This window comes from Sabethes cyaneus, chromosome 1 (assembly GCF_943734655.1).
Source record: "Sabethes cyaneus chromosome 1, idSabCyanKW18_F2, whole genome shotgun sequence".
NCBI lineage: Eukaryota > Metazoa > Arthropoda > Insecta > Diptera > Culicidae > Sabethes > Sabethes cyaneus.
The window spans coordinates 136178470-136200555 of record NC_071353.1 but is presented as its reverse complement, the minus strand read 5'-3'; the positions used below and the strand labels follow the sequence as shown (position 1 = coordinate 136200555).

The following is a 22086-nucleotide window of genomic DNA, read 5'->3' as shown; positions in this document are numbered from 1 at the left end:
CGTGGAATGATTACAAAAGACAACGAAACAATGGCAATAAAAAACGAAGAAAATACGACAAAGAGACATGCCACAACAGCAACAAAAATACCGACGAAAACTCCCAAGAAGCCGTCGAAAAAATAAATGAAATGCTGAATGAAAATAAATGCAAAAAACGGAGATCAAAAAACGAAGGATGGACAGACATTGGAAATAACATCAAAATAAAATATGACGAAAACGACGAAGACGCCAAAAAGCGACAAAAATAAAAAAATGATAAAAAGACGTTTAAAGAGCGTCAAAAACATGATAAAACATGCAAAAAAACAAGGGAAAACTGAACCAGCAGAAGCAAAAAACCAACAATAAGACGACGAAAAAAGCCAAAACAGCTACCAAAATGGCAAAAAACCGTTAAAAAAAACTAACAAAAACAGAAAACACGACAAAACAAAAAAAAAAAACATTTAGAAAGCATCAAAAAGACGACACAGTATGCAAAAGGACGACGAATACAGACAACAAAGAACAATGAAACGACAGAAAAAAACATTTAGGTTCCTTTTTCATATTCCAAAAAGGCATTATGTTAAAAGAGCACTGCAACAGCCTTAATGGTTAGCACAGCGAGACAGCGAGAAAAAAATACCAAAAACGTGATGAAAAGTCAACAAAAAAAAACCATGGAAAGATAACAAAAAAATCGACAAAATGACAACACCAAGGTTCCAAAACAGCAACAAAAAGGACGATAACAATGGTAAAAAGCTCTTCAAAAAAGTGACGAACAATGCAAAAACGGAGTCAAAAAATGACGAATAAACGATGGGAATGTGACGTAAAGATGGCAAAACAACCATGAACAGGCAATACAAATATCTCTGTCTGTATCTGTATGACAAAAAGATGCCGAAATACGTCGAAGAAACAACAGAAAATAACGAAAAGACAACATAAGAACGACGAGCAAACAGTAAATAAACGACAAAAGGATGGCAAAGATGCGGCGAAAAGACAAGAAATGCTAAAGCAGATTGTGAACAAAAAGACACAATTAGGAGCAACCAAAATAATAGCAAATCGCTGGAAATAGACAAAAAGGTAATGTAAAGATACCAGAAAGGCAGACGCTAAAAAGAGCGAATCACCAAACCACAGGAAGGAAAATAAAAGATGAAAGACGGGAAACATAGAATGATGAAAGATCAATAAAGAAAGTTGAGAATAAGCGTCCTTAATTAATTTAGGGTAAAACATATCATGAAACGATTTAATTCAAAAAGGTACTAGTGTTCTCCAAAAACAATAAAAGACAATAAATATAAAACAAATGTGATAAAGATTACACATTTGGATGCGAAAAAGCTGAGTTCATCCGTGTTAAAAAAATCTCTAGTTTAGAACTCTTGTCCATACTATTCAAACTAGAACTGTGTGTAAAAAGCAGCAAATGCGTTTCACTTCTAAATGACATTTTGTGTGACTGATCATCGTACATAAGGGAATGTTTCCTTACTATCATGTACGTCTACGGGCTAGTTTCGACGCTTACAATCGACAGGCATTGTCATGTAGTGACAGATAGTGCGGAGCGATGGTATAGCTTAAGAGTCTGACATGACATTGGAAGCTGGTAAACGTATAGAAAAAATGTAAACCGTTTCAGTCTTTGCCTGGGATACTCTTAACCAATTCGTTGAGCGTTTCGACACACGCAAGTCGGCCTGGTCAACCTGGTCGAGCCATCTAGCACGTTGAATCCCTCTATGCCTGGTACCTGGTAGGGTTCTTGAAGAGAAAAAATTTCACTTCACAGACACCAGGTGGCATCCTTGCGACGTGTCTGGTCCACCTTAGTCCGCCTACTTTCGCCAGCTGTACGATGGAAATCTCTCCAAGCAGCGCCAACAGCTCATGGTTCACACGCCTCCACCATTCTCCGCATACCCCTTTGAACTCCACCAAATACATTAGAAGCTATTTCGAAATCAAATTTCGACTCGATTTTAAATTGTTTAAATTCAAATTTGGATACATAATTCGGACCCAAATTTAGAATGAATTTAAAATTTTTTGGGGGGAATGGGAAATTTAGAACTGAATCCATAGTCAAATTTGAATTAAATTGGGACTCAAATTTGAATTATAATTTGGACTCAGATTTGGAATGTCAATGTGGATTAAATCTGAACTCAAATTTCGATTTGATTCTTGAAAATTTTTGTGCACAATATAGGACTAAAATATTTACTGAAATTCGGACTCAAATTTCGACAAGATTTTGGATTCAAAGATGCAATTAAACTTTTGGAGACAAAATTTTGACTCAAGTTTGACGCAAATTCGGATTCAAATTTATATTCCTATTTAAATTCAGTTTTGGCTTCAAATTTGGGCTCAAATTTGGATTCAAATTTAGATTAAAATTCAAATTAGATTTAGATCCAAATTAGTGGAATCTAATCAGTGATGGTAAAAACTCAAAATCTCAAAACTAATCAAAAATCAAAATCAACTGTGAATCATGTCAACTTAATCCTATGCAGAAAAGCTCACGCGTGAGTTTTTCCGTTTTCATAGCAAGAAGCACAAAACTCACACATATTTCTTCCCGCTTGATCACATTCAGTTTTGCTTTAACTGCCACCTGGAGCTATGCACATATACATAAAATACGTTGTTGAACAGCATAGGCATTCTCTCGTGCGATACGTAGCTGTGAGTGAGCGTGAGAACGAATCTCTAAATAAATCGCAAAGTTAAATTAAAATACACGTTTAAATTACATGTTTATCTAATTCTTATGAGGCTTTTTACTTTCTAGTTAAGAAAATGTCGATTCCCGCGAAGGAGGAATGTAAATTCCGCTAATATGTTTGCCATCTTAATTCATGAATGTGTGCGGTATTTTTCCCAGCTGATGTTTTCTCTGGCGGTGTTCTCTCTGGTTCGTTGTATCTTATATGAAATGCTCGTTGTGGAAGAATTAAGCAAAATGCTCACAGCTGAATTTGGTTCACATCACATAGCAACAGAGAATTCGCGTATAATAGCGAGAGAAATTCATGCGTGAGTTTGGCACTTGTGATCAAGGTTGAAATTTCATGTGCTTGAAATCTCATTGAGTTTTTTGCTGCTATGAATTTTTCAACACTGAATCTAATTCGGACTCAAAATTTGGACCTTAATTTGGATTCGAATTTCGACTTGATTCGCGTAAAAAACCGCATAAATTTCAAAATTCACGTGAAAAAACGGCGTTGATTTTGACTTTTCTCAAAAAATTGCGTCGATACCAAAATTTGCGTAAAAAACACATAAAAGACTACGTGCAAAAATAGATCCGTTGAGCATATTCGCGTAAATTCATAAAAAAACTACGTAAATTCCGTAATTAACGTTAAAATAGTCGTGTGAAAAGCGTCTTCAGTGTATTTTGAAATCTGTATCAAAATTGAATCACAATTGGGCTTAAATTCATAATCAAAGTTGCTGGACTGATATTTTGCTTCAATTTTGGACCAAAATTTGGACTCAATTTTATTTAGACCTAATCGATATAAAATTTGGACCAATTGGCACTCGATTTTGAAGGCAAATTTGAATATAATTTGAATTCAAATTCGGACTTAAATTTGGACTCAGATTTGGATCAATTTCTATTCGCTTTTAAACTGAAGTTTCGAATCAATTTACGACTCAAATTTGGACCAATTTCGGGGTCAAATTTTATCTAAAATTTAGACTCAAAATTGGACCATAATTAGAATAAAATTCGTAATCAAACTTGAAGTTAAATTCAGATTTAATTACGGACCAATTCGGACTCAATTTGAACACAAATTTGGATTCAAACCTGGATTTAATTTTGGACCAAATATTTTGGACCAATTTTTGGCCATATTTAAGTCATATTTAAGTTCGAAATAGTCAAGAATCAAGTAGAAATTTGAGTCCCAATTTAGTACAAAATTGACTATGGATTAAATTCTAAATTTCCCTTAAAATCTGGAATTTTTTCGAAATTTGGGTACAAATAATGTATACAAATTTGAATTCAAACAGTTTAGAATCGAGTCGAAATTAGAGTCTAATCTTAAACCCAGATTAAACTCAGTTTTCAATCCAAATTTTAAACTAATATTAATGATAAAGTACAAATATAGTGCGATTTTGAATCAAAAATTGGTTTAAATTTGAGCTCAAATGTATGTCCAAATTGTAGTCTGAATTTTTGCTCAAGTCCAAATTTGAGTGGAAATCCAGTCAATAATTGAGTCTAAATTTGGGTCCGAATTCAAGTTCAAAATGGAGTTTAGTTTAGGTATGAGTTGGTATGGTATAGTTTGGTTGAAATGCGTACCCGAAAAAAAATAACCATAACACGAAGATAAAAATTATGGTAACAGTAGGATACAAAATACAGCAAAAACAATAAAAGTTATCGTCCGAAATATAACCAAACTATCAAACTTATTATTGACCACCATAACTTTCATGGTTTTCAGAGATTCTACCATAAAAATGACGGGTTGTTAAGTATTTTTGCGCGAACAGAAATTTTCATTCACAGTGAAAGTTACCGTCCTATTAAGGTAATTTTTTTGGGCGAAAAAACAAAATATAATTAAAAAAGGCAGTAAATTTGTGATGAAATATGGCCATCTATTGCTTAAAATAAGAAACAAAAGTATGAATAAAATTTGATTTTGAGACACTTTTACAATAAATTTACCATAAGTATTAATGTTCACAATAAAAACTGTTGTAGACGCATTGTTTCTACAACAACATTTAATGTAAATTTTTTTTCGGGTAGGCATGCGAACAATATTGTAGCAAGCAAAATGGTTTGTGTCGACTATTGCTGATTAGAATAAAATTTTGCTGATATGTTGGATACCAGACAAGGATCCATTTTCCAAGTTTTTACCAGCAAAAAACTACAAAATCATGATAAAAATCATAAAATGGATAATTTTTCGAAGTTATACGAAGTTTTTCCAAGTTATATAACTTTATGTATAAATCAAATTCTACGAAATGTTTTCTAAAGAAATGTGAAAAAATAGTATTTAAAACATATTTTTGAAACATATAAACATTAATTCAATGAAAAACATCACACATTTTATTATTATTTGAAAATTACTGCTGAGATCTATCAAACGAAACCGAGTTATTTAAAATCGGACGGTTCATTCAAAAGTTATTCAAACTTTAACACTTAAGCACCGTATATTGAACCGTTAAAACGTGTGAAATCAAATCATATCAATCAAATGTTGGTTGTATTCAATGTGTGTGATGTATGTATGTGTGTATGTATGTATGTATGTATGTATGTATGTATGTATGTATGTATGTATGTATGTATGTATGTATGTACGTATGTATGTATGTGTGTATGTATGTGTGCAAGTGATTACTATTTGCAATTTTTAAATTTGCATTGAAATTCAAGAAAAGTGAGAAACAGGTCAATTGTCTGAAGTTTTTGAAGTCTCTTAGTGGAATACGAACTCTGAAATTAAAGAAAAGAAAAAACTTTTACCGACTAAATTCCACTATTTATTATTTATTCGCGACAGATACGTATACGCTTTGAAATAAGACAGTGATGAAGCCTGCACATCGTAGGCGAACTACGTATCTGTTGCAAATAAATATTAAGTAGCGGGATTCAATTGAAAAGTTTTTTCTTTTCTTTGCTTTCAGATTTCAATTGTCATTTTCTTCACTTGATTTTACTCACAATTGTACAAGAAAAGCAAAAAGCGAAGAAAAGCAGTTAATTTAAGCATGTAGGTCTAGTGGTGTATAGGATTAAAAATACTAGTGAGTTGATTTTTCCAAACAAAATTATACAAACTTCAAACAAATTTTCCGCATCAATAGAAGCTCTTTTCTATCAAAAGATACTAGAGTTTAGGCATGTTATATGAAAAATAGGAAGTAAACGTTGCACGGTAATAATTTTATAAGATTTGTTTTCGTTAGTTACATTTTCAAGGATAGATGTCTTATGTCATGTATCATGTTTTAATAAATAAATAAAAAATGACAAGCACTTGAAATCATATCGATCATATTTCCCATTCTCAAGCATGTTTATGGCGCAGCTTTTGCACTATTTTTTTTATCTCATCTTGTTTCCCTGTCCCTCTTATGGGATACATTGTAAAAACGATGCGACCAAGCTAATGACTATCTTTTCATGAAAGTACATTCAAAAGAAGCTTAAGTTTTGATTTTCATGCAAAAATAAATATTTGAAAGAGCGCCAGCTAATAAAAATTTCACTTTCTCTTTTATATCTAATGCTCTATTCAGTTATTTTTTTCTAATTCAGATACCTATATTGCAAAATTGAAGCCAAGCCAACTAATAGTAAAATTTTGAGATGAATCATTTTGTTGTAGATATCCTTTTTCTTCAAAAGCGAAGTATAATGATAATTTTTCTGAACTTTTGTTTTTCAAAGATGCTAACTTTTGAACGCATGGTATTAATATCAAAATATCAAAAAATCTGCTAAGAACACATATTTCATATTGTCAATTCGAAACATGTTTCGTATGTGGCTCTGAAGCCCGAAAGTTAAGGCCGTCTGTAGACCCGTTAGAGGGTTAATTTCTAATTTTCTATATATGTTCATTCAAGTCTGCAAACATTATATTTTTTTTATAAATCACGTAAAAATTATAAAACTAAATAAGGTGTTCATCAAGTAACATAAATGACGCTTGCAACTATTTACGCACCCAAGGAAAGAAAATATAATTATTCTACGTATTGGACGTTGTGAATTTTACTGGCAAATAAGGATTTTGAGGAATACAGAACGGATATTTAAAAATAGAGTCAAGTTAATTATAGATGCTCCTGAGAAACTAAATAATGATTATTGTGGCAGTAGAAAGGCTAGGTCACGCCGCTAGGTGGATTAATTCGGGTTTTTTGACATTGCGTTGTTGCAAACAAAACAAGAACGAAACCTTGCTTTGAAATGGGGTAAAATTTTCTAAAGCAAGGTAAAAAATGACCCAATTTGAGAGTAGACCTTTTCTATACTCGACGAGAGAACTTCAGCCTTCGCTGTCGTCCCAATGAACCTCCTCTGTCTGAAGCTGAACAATTCTCCGGTGGGTGGCGGCGATGGAGACGGCGGCCAGTGCAGTGGGCGGGTGTTGGATATGGCAGTAACTGATTTTGGTGTGCACTTTTACCGCGGTACCTCTCTGCCCAATGCACTCCTCGAGTCCGCGATGGTTGTCTAAGCCGTAAGACGATCTCGGGTCGGCATTAGACATAATCCGTGGTCGCAATTTGCATTCTTCTCCCCATCATCAACGAGATCAGACGATCAGTTATGGTCTCTACGGTGATTTTCCTTTGCCTGACAGAGCCCCAGCTGTACAGTGTAGCGACGCTAGTTGGATGCTATTTCTTTATATTCAATTACAGTGTTTTGTTTGATTCAAACCATCAAGCGTTAACTGTTTACTTTTGCGTGTTGATCTTCACGGGCTGTCTGGTGACTGGCGAGGTTCGCCAAGAGTGGAGCGTTATTTTCCCATGGAAAATCAATTGTACTCGCTTACGAAGCGCGTTCCTTGCTTAGTGGGTAATATCAGTCGAAACATGAGATCGTCCGACATAATATAGTCTTATGTTTGGTTTGGTGGCGTGCAGCAGCGTATCATGTCGTAGGTGCATGACAAGAAGCGCTTCCGCTTTTGACTACACGACTGAGAAGACAAAAAAACCTAGGCAGAGGCGTGAGTTAGACGTGTTGGAAAAGGTCATTTCTAGGTATGACCCCTTACGCGAGAGGTTGCGTCACTTGACATGGTTCGAGTTTAGTTCTTTAAAGATTCTCGGTGAAGCATTCCAAATTGTTACGAAAATTAGCTTTATTAACCGACGGGTGTTCGCCATAAGTAGGATGGAAATCGAAATGGCAGTGGAAATTGCACTTCCATATACTGGTTGAGGCAGAATCCGGGTTGAGGGTGAGAATAAATAATTAATAATCAAACGGATGGAACATCACACTGCGGATAATGTGATACCACAGATTTGTCCACAGAGAAACGCCAAAAAACACACCTCCGAACGATCGAACACACTTGAAAAAAATTTTTGTTCTACAAACTGTAAAATTTCAAAAAAAAAATAGAGGAAAGAAATCAAATAATAGTAAAACACCTCAAGTGTTTCTTCGAACAAAAAAAATCAAAAGCAAATTTCCTTCCGTGCATGGACAAAAGCCGGTAATTGTGCCTGCAGTGACATTTTCAAATTCGGATGCACTCCGGATTGAAATAGTCCATAAAGCCTGCACACAACATTTCGTCTGTCACTGGTTGTCCTGCACACAAATCCGCGGCTTGGCTTAATGGGCTGCTGTCCCAATCATAACCGATAATTCGGTGCTACACACATCCACAGCATAGGTAGGCCAGGCCAGGCCAGGCCAGGCCGGCCGACCGGTCATGTTGACGGTGATCGGAGTGCGTCTGCCGTTCCACACCAACAGGAAAGAGTGACATTTTCAATTGAATATTAACTAGCGGTATTTATGCGGTAATGTTCCCGCAGTTCCGTTGCATGGGCTACATATAGGTATTTGCTCGTCGGACACACTGCTGTCCGAAACAAGGGGCAGCCAAAAACTTGGTCATCCGGATTCGTCATGTCGCGCTTCATTAATTCAAGCTTGGGTTTGAACACATCCCCGGGTGCTTTGAATTTCAGCAGCATTTGTCACAGTTGGCAACTCTAGGGAACGTTCAATACTTAAGACTTTAGAATAAAAAAAAATATTTCAAAACGAATCGTATAATTATGTTTATTCATTGCCATCTTCCTTGAGCGAGCAATAACAAATGACCAAGAAAAACCAATCAATCGGTCCGAGCGTGCCCAGACCTTGATAGAAGATGGGACACCAAAGTTTATTAATACGCAGTGTTTGTTTTGTGTTTATTTAGTTGCTTTTTATTCATTTAGTGCTATTTTTATCTTTTTGAATCATTTTTCAATTCATCGTAAGTCTGTTTCTGAGAAGCTTACGACCGTATGATATTTCACAGGATCACCACAACCAACAGAATGATCGGATATATGCAGCATACCTTTCTGATATGCCTCGGGACAAACTGGCTGTTCAAAGATTCCAGAATGTTTCCAGGGTGATAGTATGGGGATGTTTCTCCAAAAAAAGTTAAAATCAACAATAAATATTAAAGGGTGTCCTACATCAAATTACACCACGGAAGAAACGGAAGTTGTAAAAAATTACCCATTGGGTATTTTTTCTTGAAAATTTGACTAGAAGTAGTTTAGAGTGTATTGTTTACACTCTATTTTAATCGCGGTCAGTTTTTCGAAAATTGGAAAAATGGCATCACCCGAAAAACGTCGCGAATTGATTTTGCGCAAGCACCTGGATAATCCTCAACTCTCATCATGAATGACAAGGCAAACTTCCGGCAGCTTCCGGGACTCAAACTTCCGGCCCAGCACAAGTTTGATGTTCCAGAGGAAGTAAGGATGCAGAAACTTTCAAAGTTTGCCAAGAAATACATAATTTGGCAAGCGATATGTTCATGTAGTAAACGGGCCGATATACCTGAAGGAGTGTCTATAGAAGCGCCTACTTCCTCTGTTGAAGCAACACGAGGACCCTATGATCTTCTGGCCGGATCTACCTTCGTGCCACTGTTCAAAAGATGCCCTGGAGTGGTACGAAGCCAACTTTCGTACTCAAGAACATGAACCCCCCAACGCACCGGAACTAAGGCTCATCGAAAAATACTAGGCTATTATTAAGCAGGCACTACGGAAGCATCCCAAGGAGGTCAAATCTGAAGAAGACATGAAGAAAAAGTGGGTTTCCGTACAGATGAAGCTGCAGCCAGGTTGTCCATAATTTTTTGAGTGGAGTTAAGCGTAAGGTGCGAGCATACGATTATGATATTGAAGTTGAATGAAATAAATATGCCAAAAGCCTACTAATGGGTTATATTTTGTTGTCTGAGAGTTTGAAAAGGATCGGTCTTTTAGGTAATTTCCTACAACATTTATTCCGTGGTGCAATTTGATGAGGGACCCTTTACATCGATAATGTTTTAAAGAACCATTCCCATCGTCAAAAAACACAACAAGAATGCACCATACTGCTTCCAACAAGATTCCCATCGTCTCACCAGGCGAAAGCTAGACAGGCTTGGTGTGAAGACAACTTACCGGATTTTAATTCTTCGAAAGAGTGACCTGCCTCTTCGCTTGATATGAATTCTCTCGACTCCTATGGGTGTACATGCTAGACAAACTAGGAAGCTGTAACGCTCTTCAACAACGATTGCGACTCGTAATCTAAGCAAAGGGAGAAAGATTGTAATTGGACTACGTTAAGAAAAATGTTATGGAAATGCTTCCCAAGAAATACACCCAAAATTAAAATTTATGTAAGCGTCTTATTCGCTTTGCTGTTTTCTTGTTACGTCTGTGGCAAGAGGCAACATTTGTTTCTAAAACTAAGTCAACTCGCCAGTGTTGGTGGGGTACGAAAATGTGTCACAAGCTTAATAAAGGGGTTGTTTTTTCCCTTTCATGTCTTGTCCGCTCTGTATTCTATAAACGTCTTTGTTTCGTTACTTTCATCTACTGTTCCCTTCGTCGATTGTAACAAATCGTCGACAAAGAGATGCAAAAAGTCCAAAAAGAGCGTAGAAGAATACCAGCCGATATAAAACGTTAAAAAAGACGTTTAAAAAGCGTTAAAAAGCGACAAAACTTGCAAAAGAGACGATGAGAAGATGACGATTATACGGCCAAAAGACGAAGAAAAAACGATAAAAAAACAACACTTTCGACAACAGAGGGCGACGCAAAAGTTACGAAAGAGTGACAAAAAGATGACAAAAAATGGCGAATCGACAACAAAAGGCGATGAAAAAATGACAAAAACACGAAGACAAAATGACAAAAAGACGCTAAAACAGTATCAAAAGACAACAAAAAGCTGCCGAAAAATACCAAAAACAGGCCACAAAAAACTACGAACAAACGACGAATATACGATAAAAAGATGGCAAAAATATAAAAAAAGACTCCAATAATAAAAGAGATGAGAAAAAGACAATCGAAAACACCAAAATAAGTTAACGAAAAACGGCGAATGAACGACTAAACTGCAGCAAATAGACGACAAAAAGCCAACGAAACGGCAGTAAAATTACAGCGGAGAGACAGCGAAAAAATGATGACCAATAGACGTATAGACGACGAAAACAAGACAAAAGATGCCAAAACACCACTAAGAAGCAACAAAAAAGGCGATTGAGAAACGATGAAAAGGAGGTAACACAGTGACAAGAAATGCCTAAAAAGACGGCAGAAAGCCATCATCAAGAGCAACCGAAAACGTTCAAAAATACTTCAAAATATACAAAACAATGAACGCAAAATTACAATTAAAAACTGCAAGTTGGCCTCGCGGTACGACACTGGACTAATAAGTCGTAATATTTCTCAATTTTGTTAGTGTTCATTGTTTGTATCTTTATATTTTTTGTTATGTACATATGTTTATTTCAAATTATTTTCGAAACATTTTTCACTTCTGTTTCTGTTTTCTAGTTACTTCTCAGCTTTTTCGAGTTTTTTTGTGTAATTTTTATAGTATTTTGTTCTATTGTTAATGCCATTTTACGTATTTTGTACATTTTCTGTTTTTTGAATGAATTTGAGACAGTATTGGAGAATTTGTAAACAATAAAATACGTTGAAATGTTGATGAAAAGTTGATGAAAAGACAACACAAATACGATGGAAATAACATGGAAGCACGATGAAAAGACAAAAAGACGCTATAATAGGGGCAACAAACAAGACAAAAAGAAAGCATGAAACATCAAAATACAAGGATACCTCGATATAAGACAACCTCGTTATAAAACAACCTCGATATAAGACAATTCGATATAAGACAATTTTTACCTCGATATAAGACAAATCCCTTTGACATAGTTGGTAACGACACCAGAGCACATTTTCCATTCCAAAAGCGGCGCCATTAATTTGTTCATTATTTCAAAATAATCCTAAAAATTGTAAACAACTAATAGCTCAAACAATATTAAATAGTTCAAAAAACATAAACACACAACACAGAGCAAAATTGGTGACTGCTAATGCCAAATTTTTGTGAAAAAATCATGTTTCGATATAAGACAATTTCGATATAAGACAACTTTTTGAAATTATAAATTGTCTTATATCGAGGTATCCCTGTAGATATTTAAAAACAGTCAAAAAAGTGTCAAAACATGCAAAAAACACGCTGAAAATATGACAAAAATCTTGACCCGCTAGCGTTTGTGAAGTTTGACAATGCGCCGCACGCTTAATAAGGGGGGTTGCTTTTTCCCCTTCACATCTTGTCCCACTCTGTTTGGTATCTATAAACATCTTTTTCATTACTTTCTTCTATCGTCTTCTCCGTCGATTGTAAAAAATACCGTTATATATCAAAAAACTAGACAAAAAGAAACAAAGAAGACAAAATGAAGGCCAAAAAAAGACGATGAAAAGATGAGGAAAATGTGACAGAGAGACGTAAAAAACGGTAAAACAACAACAGTTCTGACAACAGAGGGCAATGCGAAAGTTGCTAAAAAGTGACGAACAGACAATAAAAAAACGCCAAATCGAGGACCAAAGACAATGAAAAGATGACAAAAAGACGAACACAAATTGACAAAAAGACGCTAAAACAATAAGAAAATAAATAAAAATGATAAAAAGCCGCCAAAAATTGTAACAAAAAATACCAATAAAAGACGTTAAAAAACGACGAAAATACGATATGAAGATGGCAAAAAAACAAGAAAAGACTCCAAAAATATGACAAAGACATGAGAAAAACACATCGAAAAGACAACAATAAGATGAGGAAAAGTGGGAAAGAACGAAACGAAAAAACAGCAAATAAACGGCAAAAAGACGACCAAGGGGCAGCGAAATTATAACGAAGAGACGACGAAAAAATGATGACTAGTACAACAGACAGACGTACAGACGACTGAAACAAGATGAAAGATGATGAAAAGATACCGAAAAACACCTAAGAAACAACAAACAAGCAAGAAACTGTTAATATGTGCGGAAAGAATGCGATGAAAGAGCGATGAAGAGACGATAAAAAGAAAGTAAACCAGAAACAAGAAGCCACCATATCGAGAGTAACCAAAAACGTCCAAAAAAAACTGCACACGAAACTACAACCGTAAACGCGCGGTGCGATACTAGTCTAACAAGCAAGCCATCCCAGGTAACAATTTGAGTTTTATTACATTCTTATAATGGCATTTAAGACCAAAATTAGTCTTGAAGACCACCATAAGAGTACAATAAAACCCACATTGTTGCTTGGGCAGTCATCGCCTGTTAGTATCTCGACTGGGAGGGGTTGTAAGAGCAGAGTAGCACTAGCCCTGCAATTGTCCTGTACCCTAACAGCTGGCTGCGAAATCTGTCGTGCAAAAAACAGTTTTTGTATGCTTTCTGTATCATTTTTCATTACTGTGTAAGTCATTTTTTTTTTAATTTTTAGGTTCAGTTTGTGTTCTTTTTTAGGTTCCGTTTATATTCTTTTTCATTATTGTGGTATTTTCGTGTAACTATTAGCATTATTTTGTATCATTTTGATTTCATTTTGATTTTTATTTGCGATAATATTTTTATCTTTTGTGTTTTATGATAAAAGCTATATGTTGTTTTATTTTTTATTACTTGTGTATCATTTTTAAATCGCTTTTCTGCTATTTTTGTATCATTTTGGAAACATTTTTGTATCATTTTTGCACCATTTGTCATGTCATCTTTGTGTCTGTTTTTTTTTTTGCTTTCACTTTTTTGTGTGTTAACTTTTTATGTTTTCTTATTGCAAGACTTTTGTAATATGGTTTGTATAATTTTATGCTAGATCTGTATCATTTTTCTGTTATTTTTGTATCTTTCTAGGCAATTTTTGTATTATTTTTAACGCTTTAATTTTGTAAGTGTCATTTTTGGGTCTCGTTTGAGTTTTTTCATCATTACGTTATTTTCGTATTATTTTTCATTGTCATTTTATGCCTTTTTTATATCATTTATATATTGTTTTTGCAACATTTTTCTATTATTTTTGTATGTCACGTCCTATTTCATTACAGAGTCATTTGAATGCAGCTTACGAATCATCTTTTTTATTATTCTGCATTTTTTGAGTCAGCGATGAGCGATTTACATTTAATAGAATCCGTAGGTTGAGGTAGATGACCATTTGCTTGTAAATAGATGTTTATTCGCTAATTTGACAGATATATGTATTTCGTCTCCAACTTGCTTCATCAAGCTTGAAACAGGCACTTATTTTTATGAAAATTTCCGCAATTTTTTCTGTATTTCAGAAAAAAAACGGCCTGAAAAATTATTTTAAGATATTTTTTTGATTGCTGAGAATTTTGCTTTGCATTTTTATAATAAATGTTGATTGATTCAAGATTTATACAGTTTAAAAATAAATTATCTGAGAAAATTAGTTTTCTGGAAGGTTTTGGTAAAGTTGTTTTCGTTTAGTATTAGGCCATAAACTTATGCAGAACAGAAGGTGGGATACGTGCCCCAGTATTCCCCAGCCTAGGTACGCCAGTGGGTCGAAATCCACATTTCAATCAGTTCCAAACCAAACAGGACACCCGAGCGCCTCCATCCCGAGAAGAACAGAAAGAGGAAGGTATGACATTTCACGACACCCACCACAGCCGCCACCATCCGGCATCGATGATGGTGAGAAAAAATTAGGCTTCTTCGTCAGAGCGAGAAGTGATGAATGATTGAATTATGGTAAGGCCGTAGGCTTTGTCAGGGGGCAGCAGCAGTTCGAATGCGGGTTATCCTCTCAATCGTTTCCCACAGTCCGCGCGCACTGACTAACTGGGTGCGCGAAGTTCGGCCTAGGGACCGGACGATATCGGCGGGACAAGAGAAGGTTAAATTATGAATTACCCTGTCCGCACAATTCGCACCACCCGGATCGAAGCCTCCGTCGCCGGTGGAAATTCCCTTGAGAGAGGCTCGAATCGACGCTTACGACCGAGGACGAGTGATGCCTTCAAAAGCCCGTTCATCTTCTCCGGGCTCGCGATTGGCAAATAACGACGGATAATCATATTTTATAAACATTTCGCGTTTATTATATTAATTTGCATGTTTGATACAATTTTCCGTCATTATTCGCTGGCGATCGGACGGCGGCAGCGCCGCTTTGGATTCGACCCGCGCCGTCGTTTATCTGTCATTTATCGAGACCGTTATTGTTGCTGCTTGTGGTTGCAATGTTGCCATTGCAGCAGCAGCAGCAGCAGCAGTGGGACGGTTTTCGATTTATCACAATTACAAAATTTAAGCGCTATTGAAATGGTAATTTGTCTCGACCGCGCGCTCGCTAGAGATGCAATGCGTGCATCATGCAAGCAATGCATACAGGTCAGGCCGTCGTATTGCGACGCGAATTTTTACCTCTTTCCGCATGTGTGTGTATGTGTGTCTGTGTGCATGTTTGGTGCTTGCAAAGTTTGTGATTGCCGATGGATGACTGCCTGCTAGCCGGCGTCAGTCCGAGCCAATTTGCGCCACTTTGACAAGTTTGCCACGGAAATGACAGTTTGTGGCATTTTTTTCTTCTTCATAAATATTTAGCTACGGCAGAAAACGCGGCAGAACGTTTTGAACGGTTGCGGCAAATTTTGTCACATGTCATTAAATGTTCTGACCATAATCAATGTTGTGAATTGTTGTGCTAAGTTCTGCAGTGTTTGGTTCAGTGGTGAATGAATTTTGAGCACGAAAACAAACGATTAAACTCTGCTGAAAGGAACTTTACTGCAGAACAGGGACTGTTAAATCGACCGCAGAACGGCATATAGCAAGGTCTCTTCGAATTAGTTCCATTTTTTATTGTTTTAGAAACTGTTGCAAGAAGAATAGAAATGGCACGTCTATTTTCAATCAAGGTTTTCTTCTTGTTTCGCTAGCAAAGCCGTCAAACAACTTTAATTTCGTTTGACAAAGAAATTTTTTTTAATTGAGTAGTAAATCTAAATCTTACGATACAGCTCAGTTTCGTAAACTAAGCAAATATCTTTTTAGTTGCATAAATTTTGTTCGTTCAGCGACGAAGCTCATTTGTCAATAAGCAAAACTGTCGCATATAAAGAAACGCCGTTCACTGTTTGCGCTTTATTGGCCAGTTAAATCACTCAGTGGTCCGTTTTCCTTCAAAAATGATTTTTTACACCACAATTGAGTACTCTTACTGTGGAGAAGCTGCGATTTCAGCAAGACGGTGCAACATGCCACACCGTGTGTGCAGCAATTTATGCAATTTAGCACCGTTGGACCATTTTTGAAGGATTATCTGTAGTCTCTGGTTAACATCGGCACGCGCTGAACGATTAGTACCTTGGTAACACAACACTCGTCACGTTATCTCTAATATACGAATGACATTTACGGCTGCGAAAAGTGAAAGGAAATTGGACTTCCTCTAAGACCTTCCGAGACAGCCACAGACATCATACTCAAATAAAAATGGAAAACAATTATCTTTCGAATAAAGCCTAATTCATGGCAAATAACAACATTGATCAGTGTTTTATTTCATTTTCAAATTCTATAGAGCATATAATCGCACAATAACGCATAAGAGAATTGTTTCGGCAGAGAGTCGCATTATGACGGTCGCTCAAAGCCCGTAGCATTATTATGCACATTGTTTATAGCGCTATTATTCATCAGATCGAGGTAGAAACAACAAAGTATTGTTTTACATATCCATAAAACAGGACCAATAAAGAAGTTATCAATGCACTCGTAGTCACCGCCACTGGACAATGACTGCAACGAATCAATACGTTGTTTTCTTTCATTTGTGAACAATACCCTTAGTACAGAGGACTGACCTGAAGACAATCGAAAGGTCATTAAAATACTTTTTATTTGATATTTAGGAATTGATTTTTTTCTTTATCTTTTTTATTGACTTTTATAGTGGTCAGGCTTACTTTTTTCTTGGGGAAGCAAGTAAATGTTTGATGTGAAAATTCCAATTCAGGTGAACTGAAAATGTGTGAAGAATGTTAGAGCCTGACGAGCGCAACAAAACTTGATGGTAGACTACGGAATATAAGTAGAACAATTCATATAACCAACAAAATCGGATGAAATTGCGGTAAAATTGACAAAATTGCTAGGGAAGTAACACTCAAACTATATGAATCGAAATTTACACCAAACTGATATAAAATTAGATGCACTTTGAAACGAAACTACAGTAAAATGACAACGCGATTGGGATAATTGGAATTTGAAACTGCATCTGAAAATGCAACCGATCTCAAAAAGAAATGAAAATGGAACTGAAAATGAAACTGAGAATGGAACTGAAACTGAGAATGGAACTGAAATAAAAATTAAAATTAAGTTGTAGGGCGTCTTAGTAGAAAACGAAAATTAAAAAAGGAAAGTCAAAGATCAGATAGCCATCTGATATCAGATACTGATAAATCTGCTTTCGACAGCAGACTCAAAACAGACGGTGCAAGTCTTGGACGAAATGTATATCTGTCAAAATAAAACAAAAGAAATTCAATCGGCAAAAGCTTCGACTATTCTATTTCGTTCTATAACTGGCAGTGAAACTGAAAATGGAACAGACATTGAATTTAAAAATTGTGCTGGAAATGAATAGCAAATAAAACTAAAAAAAGAACTGAAAATGGAACTTAAATGGGACTGAAACTGAAAATAGAATTGAAAATCAAATTGAAACTGGAAAATAAAATCAAACTGAAAATGGACTGAAAATAAATTTTTAAGGAACTGATGAAACTGAAAATGAAACCGAAAATGGAACTAAAGATGGAATGGAAAATTGTAATAAAACTGGAACCCAAAGCTGAACCGGAAATGGAACAAAAAACGGTGCTGAAAATTGAATTGAAAATGGCGCTAAAAAAACAAATGAAAATAGAAACAAAACTAAAATTGAAACTGCACCAAATGTGAAACCCAAAAGGAAAAGGAATTGGAACTGTAACGAAATCTGAACCAACACTTGAACCGAAGATGGGACTGGAAATGAAAACGATATGGAAATGGAACTGAAACTGGAGCTAAAAATTGAAATGAAACTAAAAATGGAATCGAAAATGGAAATGGAACGAACTGAAAATATAACTGAAACTGTACCAAATCTGGAACCAAAAAGAAAAGGAACTGGAACTGAAACTGCACTAACACTGACACCAAAGATGCTAAAATCTAAAAATGGAAAACGGCACTCAATGGAAACGAACATTGAGTCAAAAATGAAGCAAACAATTGAACCGAAAGAGAGACTGAAATGAACTGAAATTGTTTAGCTTCAGTCGGGCCGGAAAATGGAGTTAAAATGGAATTTGAAATGAAGCAGCAAATGGAGCTAAAAATTAAACTAGAAATAGGGCTGAAAATGGAACTGTAAACGGCACTGAAAATGAACTGCAAATGAGGCAGAAAATGAACTGAAATAGAACTGAATATGAAACTAAAAATGGTGTAAAAAATAAAAATGAAATCGAAAATGGAACGGAAAATGGAGCTTCAATCTTTGAACTGGAAATGGGACTAAAAATGAAACTAAAATGCAACTGAAAATAGAACTGGAAATGGAGGTGAAAAGGCAACTGAAAATGGTACTAAAAGCGGGAGGCATGGAATTGTAGTGAAAATTGAGCTGAAAAGAATTACAAAAGAGCAGAAAATAAAACTTAAACTGGAACCAACAAAAATACAACCGGAGATAGGGCTGACTATAGAACTGAAAATTGAAATGAAAATGAAAGTGAGAAAGAAAACAAATTTGAACTATGTATCAGTTTGGACAGATAAACGAACTGAAAATAAACATAAAAATTGAACTAAAAAGGGAAAAGAAACTGAAATTGAAAATGGAACTGAAAATGGAGTTGGAAATAAAACTAAAAATGAAACCAAAAATTGAGCCTAGAATGGAGCAAAAAATTAAATCGAAAATAAGGCTGAAATGAACTGAAAATGGAACTGAAGCTAAAAATAAACCTAAAAATGGAGTTGAAAAAGAAACTAAAAATGAAATCGAAAATGAAACGAAGAATGGAGCTAAAATTGAACTGACAATGGGACTGAAAAGGGAACAAAAAATAGAACTAGAACTGAAAATGGAGCTAAAAATTAAATTTGAAATAGAGTTGAAAATGAAGCTAAAACTTGAACTGCCAATGAAGCAGAGAATAAACTGAAAATGAAACTGAAAATGGAACGAAAAATTTAACTGGAAACGAGACTGAAAATGAAACTCAAAATGAAACTTAAAATAGGGTGAAAATTGTAGTAAATATTCAGCTGAAAATGGAACTGCAAAAGAATCGAACATAAAATTGAATCTGGACAAAAATGGAATCCAAAAAGATACTAAAACGGAACTGAAACTGGAACCAACAAGAATAAAACCTAAAAACTAAAAATAAGCCTGAAAATAGAACTGGAAATGCAAGTAAAAATGGAACTAACATGGAAATGGAACCGGAAAGTGGAGTAAAAATTCAGCTGAAGAACTGAAAAAACCAAATATAAAACAGAAATTCGACAAAAAATTGGAAACAAAGAAGAAACGGAAAAGGAAATGAAACTAGTACTAAGAATAAAACCTGAACCTGAAAGCTACTGAAAATGTAGCTGGACTAAAAATGGAGCTGAAACGGAAACAACAAATGGAACTGAAAATGGGACTAAAACTGGAGGTGAACACGGAGCTAAAAATTTCACTGAAAACGAAACTGAAAGCGGAACTGAAAATAAAACTGACAATGGAACTGAAAATGAAATGAAATTGGAACTGAAAAATGGACGAATAAGGGAACTGAAATGAAATTGAAAACAGAACTGAAAAAGGAACTGTAATGGAAATAAGAGTGGAACACTCATTGCAGCTGAAAATGGTACTGAAAATTGCACTCAAAATGAAACGGAGCATTAAATAAAATTAGAACTGAATAATAAACTGAAAAAGTAACTGAAATGGAACCAAAAATGAAAATGAAGGTACTGGTACTGAAAAAAGAACAGAAATTAAACCTGAAAATAGAATCCAAGTGCAACTGAAAGTGGAACCGAAAATAAAAAAATTGAAACCACAAAAGAAAGAGGAAATAGAACTGAAACTGAAACCAAAAATAGAACTGAAATTAAAACCAAAAATAGAACTGACCGCGGAACTGAAAATGGACCGGGAAATGAAGATTTCTAAATGAAGCTAAAAACTGCCCTGAAAATGCATCTGAGAACGAAATGAAATTGCAATTGATACATGGACTAAAATGAAACTAAAAATGGAACTGGGAAAATAAAAGTGAAAATGAAAAAGGAACAGAGTGTTACACTGAAAATGGAACTCAAATGGCACCGAAAATTATGGTGAAAATGTAACCGAAAATTAAGATGAAAATGAAACAAAAATAAAATCGAAAATAAAGCTGAAACTGAACAGAAAACAAACCAAAAAAGAAATAGAAATGGAATTGAAGCTAGAACCAAGAATAGAAACAAAAATTGAATTGACAAAGGAACCGAAAATGAAATTGCAAATAGAACTAAAATCGAATTGAAAATGGAACGAAATTGGAACTGACAAAATAGACTCTTAAAAGAACGAAAAATGGAACTGAAAATGAAAGTGGAACAGAAATAGAAATAAAAGTATAACTCACATTAGAGCTCAAAATTGAACTGAAAATGAAATGAAATTGGAACTGATTAATAAACTGAAAAGGAACTAACAATGAAAACATAAATGGAATTGAAAAAGGAACACAAAATAAAACAGAATAAGCAACTCAAATGGAACTGTAAGCGGAACCGACAATTGTAGCAATTTAACTCAAAATGGAACTGAAAATACTACTGAAACTGGACAAAAAACAGACTCATGCACCTTCCAGCATTGGACAAAAGGTAGGAGTCAAAATGACTACTTGTCAAACGTAGCTACCAATATCCCCCCCTCCTTTCCTTTCCGCTCTTCTCCTCCTTCACCAAAAATTTTCATTTCTTTCCCTATCGCCCCTTCATCAATTGTAGAACCATCGTTTCAAAAAATATAAAAAAACAGAACCAAAAAGAAACGGAAATGGAGCTGAAACTAGAACCAACAATAGAACCGAACAGAGAACTGACAATAGAATTGAATATGAAATTAGAAATGGAACTGAAATGCAATTAAAATTAAAATCGAAAAAGGAATGGAAATCGAGCCAAAAACTGCACTGAAAATATAATGGAAAATTGAAGCTGAAATGAAAAAGAAACTGAGAACGAAGTGAAATGAAATCGGAACTGATACATGACTGAAAAAGGAACTGAAAATGAAATGGAAAATAAAACTCAAATGCAACTAAAGGTGGAACTGACAATGAAACAAAAAAAGAAGCAGAAAATGAAACTGAAAATGGTATTAAAACTGGAGGTCAAAGCAGAACCGAAAATTGAAGTGAAACGTAGAGAACGGAAAATAGAACTGACAATGGAACAGAAAATGAAATGTAATTGGAACTGAAAGATGGACTGCTACGTTTATATTTACTTTAACCTAGAATTATTAAATTAAAAAACTTGCGATTGTTAGCTATAATTAGAATCCAACTCCGAACGTAGATTATGAATTTACCCTAATTATTGTGATAGGATCGCACCTTTTGCTACCTTCCGTTGTAGCCTGTTAACAGCCAACGGAAAGATTCCATAATTCTCTTCCAATCCAACCTTCTACCAGATCGGTCATAATTTCGGTTTGCTAATAAAAATTAAAGTAGTGAAATACAAAGTTTTGGTTAAGTTAATCTCTACACAACGCAAGTGGTTTAATTCGGAAATATTACATCCCATCGCTTCATAACCTGTGATTTATCCCGTCATGAAACATGGACTAATAAAGGAATTGAAACGAAATTAAAAGTGGAACTGAAAATGAAA

At 35.1% G+C, this 22086-nt stretch overlaps 2 protein-coding genes across 3 annotated transcripts in view; one reads left to right on the top strand and one right to left on the bottom strand.

The window, feature by feature from the left end:
* The window catches only part of LOC128732899 (uncharacterized), a 542040-nt gene that overhangs the window by 47542 nt on the left and 472412 nt on the right, over nucleotides 1-22086 (bottom strand). The window lies entirely within an intron of this gene.
* LOC128732900 (uncharacterized) overlaps nucleotides 1-22086 on the top strand; it is a 142191-nt gene that overhangs the window by 20306 nt on the left and 99799 nt on the right. The gene's annotated exons all lie outside the window — the stretch shown is intronic.